Genomic DNA, 15,473 nt, shown 5'->3' on the forward strand with positions numbered 1-15,473 from the left:
TATTTAATAATTATTTCATTTTTAATATAATTATATATAAAAAATTTAAAAAATCTATCAGAGATTGTATAATTATCAAATGAACAGTAAAACCTGTGATCACTGTAGAAATACTTCCTATTTTTAGAGTGATCAGAGGATACCAATAAGAAAATTTTTGGTTCTACCAAAACATTAATAAAATGAAAAAGTAAAGAAATCCAAATAACTAACTTCTAAAGCAGAGGTGTCAAACTGGCGGCCGGCCCACAGGCTGCACGTGGTCCCCCTAAACCATTAAATTGCAGTCCCCAACGCTTCAAGGATTAAAAAAAAGGATGGTTGCTTTTTATAATAAAACAGAAATATCATATTTACTCGAATATAACTCACCCTTGCATATGACTCACACTCCTGTACCCTGATTTTACTTTATGAAAAAAGAAATTAAAAAGTTTTGCATATACATCGCACACGAAAATAAAGTTTAAGCACTTTCACGTCGGGACGATAACTTGCTCCCTGCAGTAAACAACGCACCTTCCCAAACTGCCACTATACTGCAGATACAAGAAAAACAAGTAGTTTATTGTACTACTGAATAAAGTACAGAGACATTTGTTATCTGTGTGATATATTTCTCAACATGTGTAATATATTTCTTTAGTGCGATTAGAGACAACTGGAATAAAAACGGCACTAACTAATGAATCACATGTTCCTTCCCACATTAACCATGCTGTTTAGACTCAAGCAAAACCATATGTTACACCGGCAAACACAGTATCTAACTAAAATCTATTATTTTTAGTTAGATGTGTGTGAGTGCCCCACTGAAACATAAGGCTGCAATAAAATTTGTAAACGTGTTAAAACTAAGACATATAGAGTGAATGTTGTTATGACAGTTTCAGATATTATGGAATTTGGGTGAAGAGAATTAGAGTTTCAGCTCAAAAATGTCAGTTTGACTTTGTGTTTTGGTAACACGATCTTTTGTTAATACCACACCAATCATATCCAGATCTTCTTAGCTGTTCTCTCTCTCTCTCTCTCTCTCTATTGGCCTACCATTGCTGTCTATTTCACGTTCTGCTTTCACTTCTCAGACATTCGTGGAGGGTGTTCATTAGGTATCTAAAATCTTGTAAATTACTTGCAATTTTTACTTGGAATAATGGGAAAGAAGATGACCTATTTGGATAGATGACTTTGACAATGCACACAAGTAGCAATAACAAAGGAGATTCTTGGTAAGTCATCCCCATTTTCATTTTTTTTTTCTGAAAACTTTAGTTTCTAAAAAATCCTCGCATATATCTCACACCATGATGTTTTAGCTTTAATTTTGGGGAAAAAAGTGCGAGTTATATTCGAGTAAATACAGTATCGATTTATTCTTTCATACAACATTTATAGTTACAATATGGATGCAACAACCTGCTATAATATAATTGCAATAATAAAAATTTATATCACAATTTCAATGTTAGATACGATATCAATCGTAAACTATATTTATGCTTTCATTGTTAATTTATAGCATGCTGCTGCTGGTAGTGTACTGAAAAAGTTGAATTCTATTGGCTACCAGCTGTTCACGTGACACACAGCATATGCACTCATGGGAATCCAGCTATGAGTTTATATTTGCCTGCTACAGTCAATCAGTGATCTTTCAAGTCAGTGTGCCGAACACAATTCAACGACAACCTAGCAGTGAGAGAATCCCTTTTATTATTATTTTTTATTTTTATTTGCAATAGTATCGTGCACTGGTCTGCAGTTTTGTGCATTTTAATTCAAACATTTTTTATAAAAATTATTAATAATAGTGATAATATATTTATTCACTGAGGCAATGTCGCTTTCCAAGCCAACAAGAAAAAGAAAAATTGCTGATAAGAGGAGAAAATTTCAAGAAAAATGGGAATTAAATTACTTCTGCACTGAAACAAAGGACAAAATTGTGTGCATTATTTGTAACGAAACAATTAGTGTTGCCAAAGAATATAATATAAACATGAGAGAAGAAAACATAATATGAGAGAAGAAAAATTAAAAAGTATGAAGAATTCACTTCAAAATCAACAAGTATTTTCAAAAATTATGAAAGATAATGAATCAGCAGTGAGAGCCAGTTATGAAATCAGCTATTCATTGGTGAAACATTCCAAACCTTTTAGTGATGGTTTCTTGGTTAAGGAGTGTATGATAAAAGCAGCCGAAAACATATGTCCCACAAATGTGAAAGTAGTTTGCGACATTTCTTTGTCCAGAAATACTGTGATCGAACGAATAACCAAAATGGCAAATAATCTGCGTAACCAGTTGCAAGAAATATCCGCAAATGTACAGTGCTTTTCAATTGCACTTGATGAAAGTTTCGATATTCACGATGTGGCTCAAGTTGCTTTGTTTCTTCGGGCTTGCAATGACAATATGAATATTACTGAAGAGTTCTTGGAAATGATTCCCATCCATGGAACCCACTACAGGGGAAGACATTTTTGATGCCGTGTGAGGCATTTTGAAAAAATACCAACTTCTTCCGAATAGGTTCCAGCAGTGACAACCAATGGTGCTCCAGCAAATGACAGGCAAAAATAAAGATTTTGTGTCAAGACTTGCAGCAAAGTTAAAAGAAATGTATCCAGACATTCCTAAACTGCAATCTTTCCACTGCATTATTCATCAGCAGGTCCTGTGCTCCAAAGTGTTGGAAATGAGCAGTGTACTCAAGCCTGTGACAAATACTGTGAACTTCATCCGATCCAGAGGCCTCAATCACCGCCAGTTTGCACAATTTCTAAAAGACTTGGAGAGTGAATTTGAAGGGCTACCTTATTATATAGAGATTCGTTGGTTATCTTGTCATAAGGTTCTAAAAAGTTTTTTTTTTTGCTTTTAGAGTAGATCAAATTGTTCCTAGAAATGAAAAATCATGATGTTGCATTTCTAAATGCAACATCATGACATTGAATGATTTAAATGTCAAACTTCAGGGGAAAGATCAGTTAATAACACACAAGTATGATGCACTGGCAAGTTTTAAATGTAAGTTAGTTTTGTTTCAAAATCATTTAAAAGAGAATATTCTAAATTACTTTCCTATGTGTGAACAGTTGAACAATAAGAATCAAAGTTCTACCTTTTCTCAATATTGTCCCAAACTAGAAAAGATAAAAGAATTCGATAGGTGATTTAAAGATTTTAAGGAGCAAGAAGAAGTTTTTGCACTTTTTACAGATCCTTTTTTCTTTAATTTTGAAAAAGCTCCTATTTATATACAAATGGAACTTACTGATTTCCAAAATGAGTCCGTTCTAAAAGCGAAACACCAAGAAGTTGGTGTACCAAAAATATAGTTATTTAGGTCAAAAATATCGGGAAACAAAAAAAGTTTGCAGCAAATATTCTATGTTATTTAGGAAGCATCTATTTATGTGAACAATTATTCTCATGTATGAAAGGTAACAAAACAGCCCACAGATCAAGATAACCGACATCAACCGTTCTGCCATAATGAAGGTCATATGCTCACAATCTTTGAGTCCAAATTTTGGCAGATTGGTTAATAATAAACATTGTCAAGTGTCGGGAAAAAAATAAATACTGAGATTAAATTACTATAATTATATTATGCAAGTATATATATATATATATATATATTTTTTTTTTAACCCGAAAATATTATCATTTTTCCCCAAAATATTTTCAGTAACATTTAAAAAATTCCCCAAAATATAGACCTTTAGAACAGGAGTTTGACACTCCTGTTTTAAAGGTATTAGAAAATGGTATACAGAATGGTATAAGATGACAGTATAATAATAATACCATATCAAAAAAAGAGCAAATTTCAAAAACTAAAATTAAATTAAATATTAATAAAAAAAATATCTTAATTCATTTCAGTAAAGTTAGGAATAATTACTTTCCCGATGTTTCGAACTTTCCCAATGAATAATAATTTCCCAATGTTTTTGAACCTTCATATGAACTATATTATAGTTCAATCGAAATATAATATAGCCATCAAAAGACAAGCTATATAACATTTCAAACAGTATGCCCAAGTGACAATGATTTGATCAACTGTTATTCTACTGGCCTGACTTCTAGTGAAAAAAAAAAATAAACGCATGAAAGCTATATCATCATCAGAGAACAAATTCATATAGATAGTTTTAATACATCAAAAGCGGTGGCCTAATCCATAATTTAACATGAGTGTTGTTATATTAGAGTTAAGATCCTAGAATACTTACAGTCCTAATTATAATTAAATACCCATATAATCAAAAGGTTATGTGGGTAGAACATGTGCCATCCATATTCTTGGGATTTTTAGACCACCATTATTGTTAAGATTAGGGTGTTTGATAAAAATTTCACAGGTCTCCTTATATTTACACTCATGCCATGTTTTGGTGAGTTGTAAACAACAAATGCCTTTACAGTCCACATTCTATGTAGAGTATTCAGGGCATGATCAGAAAGGCCAGATTTACCGCAGTTGGTTAAATTGAATGTATCATTTATGTTCCTTTTTTTTCAGATAGAAATTATGCATCCTGTTTCACCTATGTAGGGCAAATTACAGGTGCAATGGATACAGTATACTCCAGGGTGGGCCAGCAGAGGAAGTGGATCCTCAAATGGGTTGAATAAGTTCTTTAATTTTTCAAAAGGTTTAAACAACTGAAATTGAAAGTCAGAACACACTTCCTTTTCTAGATATACTTGTTACACATCTTCCGTCTGTCAGTCTTTTCTTCACTATTTACCATAAGCCTTCACATACTGGCCAACATATAAGAAACTCTCACGATGAGCTCACTATGGCTTGGCACATTGTCGTGATGGATAATCCACTTGTCAGGCCACAATTAAGGTATTTTTCTCTGAACAGAATCTCGTAATCTTATCAACACCTCTAAATAGCATTGTTGGTTGACCGTCTGTCCCTGTTCAATGAATCATAGTGGACTATCCCCTCCCCTTCCCTTGTGATCAAAGAAACACACCGGCATGGTCTTGAACTACAAATGTGATATGCATACTTTTTTCGGACATGTCAAACTCAGGGTTTTCCAATGCATGCTCTGGCATTTTGTTTCAGGATCGTACTGGAAACACCAGGTTTCATCATCCATAATTACTCTCGGAAACGTGCTTACTTTCAGAAAGCTCAGTCGCAACTTGAACCCTCCGCTGCTTCTGTTTGTCCATCAAAATCCGAAATACACAAACTTCAAAAAAATGTTTTGCATACCCAATTCTTCAGTTAAAATTACCCTGACCGTTTCTCGATTCATTTGCAATTCATCAGCCATTAATCGCACACTTAATCATCTGTCAGACCATAACAAATCTCACACTCTGTTCACATTTACATCCATCATTTTTGTTTTTGGATGCTCACTTCTGCGGTCATCATTCAACATCTTCTTGCCCAGCTTTGAATCTCTTATGCCACTCAAAGACACTTGACTTTTTCAGAGCATATATACCATATGCCACTTTCAAACAGTTCCAACATTTCAATAGCAGTTTTGCCGATTTTCACACAAAATTTGATATTAACCCGCTGCTCCAAATTTCGATCACACATTTTTATGCCAAAGTTTACATGCAGATCTCTATTGTTTTTGCAATAGCCAACTAGCAAATAGCTCTATCAGCTTGAGGTTTACACAAGCATTAGTTAAAGCATGTACAAAGACGATTACTCACGTGACTCCAACCAAATTGCCACACGGGCAACACTATGTGGCTGTTCTGGGAATTAAATTGTCACACTCGTATACTCCAGTTGATGACTTTAATATGAAAGTCGAAACATCAGAAAATTCAAGTAATTATTCCTAACACAGTTGTAGGCTCAATAATTTTACTGAAATTAATGCTGATCACTGTGTAACACTAAAGGAAAGAAATATATCTCAATGAAGATTTATTGAAAAAAGTTTAAGAAGAAAATATCAGAAGAATATATAAAATGTAAAGCAAAACAGACAGACTAGTATATACAGAAAAACTAAAAAAACTATCATCCACCCAAAAGGGAAAAAAAGCTATCAGTAATATTATCTAAGAACTCTAGGGAGTCAAAGATTCATCAAGGGAGGCCATATGTCCTCACACAAGCTGTCATACCTTCTCTTAAACTGATTCACACTAGATATACTCACCACTTCAACAGGCAGACTGTTCCACTTACTCACTACTCAGTGAGAGAAAAATCTAGTTCTTATCCCACACAACTTCCATGAATATCCCCCAAGTCCTTTCCAACCTTCCATAAAATGAAACATTTCATCAGTCGATATCCTATAACATCCTTTCAGAATGTTTATACACCTCTATCATACCACCTACTTTTCTCCTATTTACCAATGCCTGCAGTTCACATACTCTCAATCTAAATTGCATATAATCCTGCTATAATCTTTGTGACTCTTTTTTGCACCTTTGCCATAGCTTCTTTATACCATCTGAACCCAAGGATACCAAATTTGCAGTTGTATCACGGCCTTGTAAAGAGACAAAAATAACTTCCTTATCCTTACGTGTCAATGTTCATTTACACATTGCAATTATCCTTTGGGTTGTAGTTGCAATTCTTGCCATGTGACCATTGAGCTTCAAATTCCTATCCACTATAACTCCACAGTCCCTTTCCATTCCCTAGCCTCATATTCTTGTAACACAATTCCTCCAATATAACATGCCACTAGAAATCTCAGTACACCAGAGTAATAACTTAACTCTTATTAACATTAAACTAACAGCTATTACCATTTACCCATATTTCTAGCCTGTTCAAATCATTTTGTAAGTGCTAGTTATCAGCAGCAACTGTAATTGCCTGCCTATCTTTGATCATTAACAAACAATTGAACATCTCCTGTCAGGCTCTTCCCATTATTATAAATATATAGATCAAGCAACAATGATCCAAGTACTGATCTCTGTGACACACCTTAAATGGTCACCTTAAATCTGGCATATCCATACCCATCTCTCTCCATATACTACTTTCTGATAGCTGCCCATCAGTTGCCCATTTATCAAAGTTAATAACTTATATTCTAATCTCATATTCTACAATTTCTGCAATAGCTTTTCATATGCTGTTGCAGAAAAATCAAATGCCTTAACAAAGTCCAAACAGTATAATTGTGTATCCATTCCCTCTATCAAATTCAGCTGTAACAATATTATAAAATATGAGCTAATTCATGAAACATGACATCCCTTTAGTCAACTCATGCTGTTCCTTGCAAAGTATGGCTTGTCTGTCAACTCATTTCAGCATATGAGTTCTTACCAACTTCTCTAAAATCTTCACCCCTGCCGCTGCAGAAATACTGACAATTTGGTAGTTAGATGCATCAGTTTTCTCACCACTCTTGTGCAACAGAACTATCATATATTTTCTATTCTTATGGTATCTTTCTTGAGTTTATATAACTCAAGTTATATAAACATGTCAAGGACTTAGCCAATTTGGCTGAACATTCCTTTAGTGCAGTGCGTCCCAAACTTATGGATAACTGGTAATTAATTTACGGAATTAACAACGCATATGAAGTATATTAATTAAAGATACTTTAATGAATCACTTCTATATTTTGGCAATGTCACATTGCCATCTTCGGGAACATAAAGATATGGTATGTGCACTAAGGAACTAACAAAGCAAATGAGGAAGAAAGTAATGAACTAATTCTGTTCCTAAAGTCCTAATGGTGCCCTCTTGCGGGCTGATTTGGTAGTCTTGGCAGTTGGGCTGAAGTTCTCATAATGAAAGTCTCCCAAATTTGGGGCAGTTTCATGCACCCAAATTTGTTGAAGTTAGGAACGTTTTTTAGAGCTGCTGAAGATTCTTTGAATAATCTTTCGTATTTAAACTTGCTGCGATGGATTATTTTCGTTTTCTTCCAATGAATTTTATGGTGGGTATCTAAGGCATGGTCTGCCAACCCAGAGCGGCTGTACTGGTGAAACCGGATGTAATCTTGGTGTTCTGAAATCCTGATATTTGTTGTTCTGCCTGTTTGGCCAAAGTAGGACAATTTGCAGCTGCAAGGGACCTGGTATACACCAGGTAGGTCTAGGGGAAGTGGTTGGTCTTTGGTAGAGCGGATAAGGGATGCCAACTTTTTATATGGTCTGTAACAGGAAGTAAGGTCATATTTTTTGAGGATATTAGTTATTTTTTCAGAGGTGCCCTGGATGTAGGGGATAGTGATAGACTTGGTGTAGTCTTTATTGTGGAGGGGGGGAGGGGGGGTTGTGGTTTATAGGTTTTAGTATTTTTTGGATTTTTTTTGGGGTTATAGCCATTGGCTAAGAAAGTGTTGAGGATGTGGTTTAGTTCAATAGTCAGGGCCTTGTCATCTGAGCAGATTAATTTTGCCCTGTTATATAGTGTTTTTGTTGTGAGTGGGGGTTGTGACCCCCCCCTCACAACAAAAATACTAAAACCTATAAACCACAACGCCCCTCCCCCCCTCCACAATAAAGACTACACCAAGTCTATCACTATCCCCTACATCCAGGGCACCTCTGAAAAAATAACTAATATCCTCAAAAAATATGACCTTACTTCCTGTTACAGACCATATAAAAAGTTGGCATCCCTTATCCGCTCTACCAAAGACCAACCACTTCCCCTAGACCTACCTGGTGTATACCAGGTCCCTTGCAGCTGCAAATTGTCCTACTTTGGCCAAACAGGCAGAACAACAAATATCAGGATTTCAGAACACCAAGACTACATCCGGTTTCACCAGTACAGCCGCTCTGGGCTGGCAGACCATGCCTTAGATACCCACCATAAAATTCGGTGGAAGAAAACGAAAATAATCCATCGCAGCAAGTTTAAATACGAAAGATTATTCAAAGAATCTTCAGCAGCTCTAAAAAACGTTCCTAACCTCAACAAATTTGGGTGCATGAAACTGCCCCAAATTTGGGAGACTTTCATTATGAGAACTTCAGCCCAACTGCCAAGACTACCAAATCAGCCCGCAAGAGGGCACCATTAGGACTTTAGGAACAGAATTAGTTCATTACTTTCTTCCTCATTTGCTTTGTTAGTTCCTTAGTGCACATACCATATCTTTATGTTCCCGAAGATGGCAATGTGACATTGCCGAAATATAGAAGTGATTCATTAAAGTATCTTTAATTAATATACTTCATATGCGTTGTTAATTCCGTAAATTAATTACCAGTTATGTCTAACCAACGTATAAGTCTTACTACTAGAAACTTATGGATGTAAAATATTTAAATTTTTCTTTGGAAAAATTAAAATATTTCAAGGCCCCATCGGAAAAAAAAATCGCAATACAGACATCTGTTATTATAATATTTATTGTATTTATATTCAATGCAATTTATATTCAAGATTTTGCATTTGTAAGCTTTTTTGTGCTTCTTATCAATACCTTTGAAATGAAACTTATATGTATAAGCATATATTACTAATATTCATTGAGCGTCAAAATAATGAGTGATTTTTTCCATTAAAATATAAAAAATAACAAAAAAGAAATAATAAATAATAAAAATTAAATACATTTCTTTTAAGATTAAAAAAAAAAAAAAAAGAAAAGAACTGCTTAGTCTTAAAACATTTTAAATTTGTTTTCATCATTTCATGGCCCCCTGAACAAAACTTACACTAAAGCAGTACTTCCACAGTTTGGGAAGTGCTGCTTTAGTGTACATGCTGCCCATCAGTCTCTACTGCTGAATTCCTATTCAGATTATGCAACAGCTCTTGAATCTCATTCTCATGTGCTGTATCTCTACATTAAATGTAGTGATTGCACTGCGTTATACATTACATACACCTTACCAAAGTGAGCACTCATTTCTTTTCATACTATAGCATAGCTTTCCATACAATACTAGTAACTTTTCTGACTTGCACTTTATATATCTCATAACTCCTCTCGCTTACTCTTATTCTCATGGGAAGACTTTGATAAGAACACAGAAAATAAATATCAAGAAGTGGCAAAATATTCAGGAGATTGTTGAAGAAGCTCAGAAATAGAGGAAAGAGTGCTGTAAAAGGAATTGGAGATGATAAAGGTGACATGAAAATCAGTGACAGCACAGAGGTTGCACACCCATTTCACTTTCACTTGATTGATTCTTCAAAGACTGGTAACACATTCAAATAAATGTCTAATTTAAGCATATTTTCAAAGCTTCTAATTCACTGCAGATATCTTTCCCATGTCTTTCCAATAATAGTTACTATGAGAAGGATAGTATTCTCCTGAGTTAGTCATAATTTCCATCTTTGTAATTGGCTACTTAACAGATCAGTATGGCATGATCATAAAGATTCATAAAGAGAGCAACATAATCATAAATAGTGCTGATAAAGATAATGATACTGTTGTCCTCGATTCCAGTGGTTAGGTTACAATCACAAAATGAATATACGGCTCAGAGACGGCACTACTTATAAACTGCTAGGTTATGATAAAACATATCAAATGTTCCTGGAAAATAAGTCAGCTTGTGCTCTTAGAGAATACAGAGACAAATGTAAGAAAGCTAAACATCATGTAAAACTAGCTAAACAAAAGTCATGGGAAGACTTTGATAAGAACATAGAAAATAAATATCAAGAAGTGGCAAGATATTCTGGAGGTTGAAGAAGCTCGGAAAAGGAGGAAGAAAATCAGTGACAGCACAGTGGTAAAAACACTGACCAGGCATGCAATCAGGAATACATATCTATACTTAAAGTAGAAAAAAAGCCATCAAAAGCCTGAAATATGGAAAGGCAGCTAGAGTGGATGATATTTGACCAGAAATGCTCAAGTATGGAGGTATAAAAGTCTTACATATAAAATGCTCTATATAGAACAGTTTGAAAAACATGCTCTTGATACTGTCATTTTCAAGCTTTCTATTAAGCTAAAATATCATGATGATGTGTTCTCTATTTGAAGAACACAGCTCAGAAACATTAGATTCTTTCCTCCTACACCTTGACAGTCAGCACCCCAGAATCCAGTTCACTATAGAAAAAAAAAAAAAAAATATATATATATATATATAGTGTGTGCCTTTTTTAGATACTCTAATTATACATCTGCTCAATATCACCCTTCTTTCTTTCTCGGTTTGCAGAAAACCCCACCTACACAGGTAGATATATACATAAACTTTCTCATCATCCCCTTCTCAATAATATGGCATCATCAAAATCCTTTCTGAACAGAGACTCCAACCTCTGTTTCTGCACAGGTTTTACTTAAACTCAACACCCCTTTATTTGCCAGACCTTTCTATCCAATGGTTACAATACCAAAAAAAAAATCAATCAATTAATGTATCTCTCATCTCCTCATGCACAGACTACTGTAATGCAATTAATATTCCCTATATCCAAGACACTTCAGAAAAATATCCAGAACTTTAAAGATATATATTCTCTGCACTGCTTTCAAACCTCAATTGAAGCTGGCTTCCCTTCTCTGCTCACATAAGGATCCACTTCCTCCCCTCTGTTCCAGCTATTCACTAGGCTCCTTGATCTTGCAATTTATAGTATGATCAAACTGGGAGATCTGCCTTAGTGAACACAAGAAATACATCCACCACCACAAGTATGGTCAGTCAGGTCTAACTGACCATGCCTGGATACCTTACAGAGGATTTGATCCTCTATAAGGTATCCAAGAACCTGATTATAAGAATGAGTTTCCAAGAAAACTCATTATAAGAATGAGTTTTCTCTGCTGCCGAATCAGTGTTCAGATTCATCCATAATGATTACTCACTTATTACCCTTCAGGTTTATTTGGTGCTGCATATCATCGTCCCCAGCAAGTGAACCTCTAGGTCTGTAGCAACACCCACCATATATTTCATCTGGTTAGCCTCCAGATAGCCTAAAACTCATTGCTACATGGGACATTTATTGTGGTTAATGCTTCCATATATTTCTCTTAATTGGAGTTAAATCACCAGATATCAATAGTAATGCCCAACCCCGTCCCATTATATCCATTCTGTCCTTCCTAAAAATAATATACCCATTACACTCAATCCAAGCTAAACATTTCACTCTCACAGCCAGGTTTCACTAATGCATAATCTTGCATCTTCACCAAAGCAACACACTCAATCCCAAGGATTTGTAATTAAATTTTATAGATCTGGGGAAAGCATACAACAAGGTGCCCAGAGAAAAGCTTTTCAAAATGTTTGAATTATATGAGGTGCATGGGACGTTATAGAGAGCAATACATAGTCTATATTTAAGATGTAAGTCAAGATGCTTTGATGTAAAATCAGGTATAATGAAAGAAACTGGTACTGAACCTGATGTTAGAATCAGAGATATCAAACTTAGCTCTGCTTTATACAGTGATGATGTACTCCTGAACACATCCAGTGCAAGACCAAAGCTATGAGAGTAGGTAGGAAAACAGAAAACTATAAAATAAGCAAAATATTTTAGCTATTCAGGCAAGCAAATTAAGTATGGTGAGGAGCCATTTGAATAAATTTATATGGAATAATAAGAGAGAAATTAGACAAAACACTAAACTAGCAATATACAAGACCATTTTTCAAACCAGTTTTAAGTTACGGATCTGAGACTGGGGTTAGAAATAGAGCACTTAATCAAAGATTAGATACCACACATATATGAGAGTTCCGAGAAAAAAATAAAAGCCTGAACAAATCCCATTAATGGCAGAATCAATTAACAATGAAGACATGAGGAAGAAACTTGACATGTGGTGACTTAAATAGAATGGGAGGAGAAAGGTTAGCAAAAGAGGTGTTTTCCTGCCAAGATGGCTGCAGAGGAAGACCAAGATTTAGGTAGACTGATTCAGTCAGAAATGCCACAGAAGAATGAAACATTCCTCCTCCTCCTATCCTCATCTGTCTAGGATGGGTTGAGTCCCCTCCTAATGAGGGGTTTACTGGCGCATTAATGCAGCCGGTTCGCCACTCCTCTGCTGCATCCCTGAGGGCAATATATTTCTGACTGCATCCGTGTGTGTTCACGGGGCCGGTTTGCCTGCTTGCGGGATGAAAAACTCCAGATAATCTAGGGGAAAAAACCCTGCTGTTCATGCCCAAGCCTGGCTAACTTGGCTATGGCTGAGGCTGAGGAAGATCCTTGAGCTCCTCATGTCTCCGACGGGAATCGAACCTAGGACACTCCTTCCCCAGGCATATGGTTGCAAAGCACAATAGCCATTAGGTTAACCACTTGGACAATGAAACATTACATATGACAATGTTGGGGATACAAATCAGGAAACTGATGGTGATGATTATACATTTATCACAGTTTTAATTTTTGCCTCTCAGTAAGCTCAAAGTAGTGAATCTATTGGCAAAGAGTAAATTTCATCATCGAATCATTGTACCATACTTCTTTTTCCTTATATTCTAATTTACTCATCTTGTTGTTGTTATTATTATCAAATTCAGCGCCTTTCCTACTTCTTCTTGTTCTGATTATTTTATCCTATCTAAGTTCTTTAAATGTTTCTTGACTTTTCTAATTCTTTGGCTGTTTGTCTAATAATATGTTTTAATCAGGATATTTCAAACGTCAAGTTATCCTTGCTTATATTATCAACATCGATGGTGCAATGCTTCTGCAATGAGGGATAAAGGTTCTCTTCACCAGGAAGAGAACTGACTTCTTCTGATGAGTTTTTGGCAATGTTTTTAAGATTCTCTTAGACTAACAATATTTCTACAATTATATTATAGAAACACACTAAAACAATAAATTCATACTAAGATAGATCAATGAATTTCAAAAAACACCCAATAAATCAAAACGTCATCAATCTCACAAGAGTTCAATACTTCTGCCCTGAGTAGCACTAGTAATAACTAACACTAGTAGTAGCACTGTGCACCATATTACATACACCTGGTTGATACACGAGGGTGGTCTAAAAGTTCTCGGCCTCAGCCATAGATGGCAACACTATCGGCAAGATTTTTTTTTTCTAAGTTGGTAAATCTGTCATAAGCATCAATGTGAAATTGCAAGTCATTCTATCAAGTAGTTTGTTTTATATAGCTGTCTGAAGCAAAAGTGTTGTCTGTATCCCTTGAAATGGAAAAATTGAGTACCATGTGGATATAAAATTTTTTGTAAGAAATTCCAATAATTTAACACCAAAAGAAATTCATTCGAAGTTCACAAAAATTTATGGGCAGTCTTCTCCTTTGTTTTTGACAATTAGGAAATGGACTGCCGAGTTTAAACATGGCTGTACGCCTTGAAGATGATCCACATGAAGGACGTCCAAAAAGTGTAACAACACCAGAAATCATTGATCAGTGCATGATATGGTATTGGATGACCGGCGAATCAAAGTGTGTGAAATTGCTGAGACTATAGGCATTTCAAAAGAACGTGTAGGATGATGTGTTTTGCATGAAGAATTGCAAATGAAAAAGCTTTGTGCAAGATGGGTGCCATGCTTGCTCACAGCCAATCAAAAAAAATGCACTCACATGGAAATCTCTGAACAGTGCTTGCAGCATTTTAACAAGAATAAAACTGATTTTGTGCATTAATTTATTACTATGGATGAGACTTGGATTCACCAGTACACACCAGAATCCAAACAGCAGTCAAACAGTGGACAGAAGCCAGTTTATAGACAAGAAGGTCATGGCATTGGCATTCATCATCATCATCAAATTCCTGCCATGTACCCTCAAAGGGGTGTACAGGATATGACAGTACTACATGAAAAAATTACATCATTACTAACTTCCTATCTACAATTTTCCTCCAAATCAGTCTGTTACTTGTAAAGACTCCAACATTATCAGATCTTATATTTCTATCGTCTAAGGCACTTTGTACCGTATCAATCCACCTATATCTTGGTCTTCCTCTGGGTCGTTTTCCTGCCAACCTGGCAGAGAACACTTGTTTTGCTAATCTTTCCTCTTCCATTCTATTTAAGTGACCATACCATCTGAGATTAGCTCTGCTAACGCATTCCTGGATGCCGACAATGTCAAGTTCTTTCCTAATATCCTCATTTTTAATATGATATTGCCATTGATGCCATCTGTTCACGCCTCTAATCTTTCTCAGGACTCTAATTGGCATTGGCATTTTGTTTATTAATTATCTTGAAAAGAGTAAAACAATAATCGGGGAATATTATTCCAATATTTTAACCAGACTAGATGAAAAAATTCGTGAGAAAAGACTCAGTTGCAGAAGAAAAAAATAATCTTTCATCAAGACAATGCACCTGCCCACAAAGGTGTTTTGGCAATGGGAAAAAGGGATCTGCACTATGAATTGTTGGAACTTCCACCCTAATCCCCAGATTTGGCTCCCTCTGACTTCTATCTCTTCTCAAAACAGACCACCCTTGTATCTTAGCAAAGTGAGCACTCATTCATTTAGCAATCTCATTAACTTCTGACACTAGAGTACC

The 15,473-nt window shown here is 35.4% G+C and overlaps 1 protein-coding gene across 2 annotated transcripts in view; it reads right to left on the minus strand.

Moving 5' to 3' along the window:
* IntS3 (integrator complex subunit 3) overlaps positions 1–15,473 on the minus strand; it is a 598,644-nt gene that overhangs the window by 497,246 nt on the left and 85,925 nt on the right. The window lies entirely within an intron of this gene.

The sequence above is a fragment of the Typopeltis vanoorti genome, chromosome 16, assembly GCF_054136105.1.
Source record: "Typopeltis vanoorti isolate ZY-2024b chromosome 16, IOZ_Tvanoo_1.0, whole genome shotgun sequence".
NCBI lineage: Eukaryota > Metazoa > Arthropoda > Arachnida > Uropygi > Thelyphonidae > Typopeltis > Typopeltis vanoorti.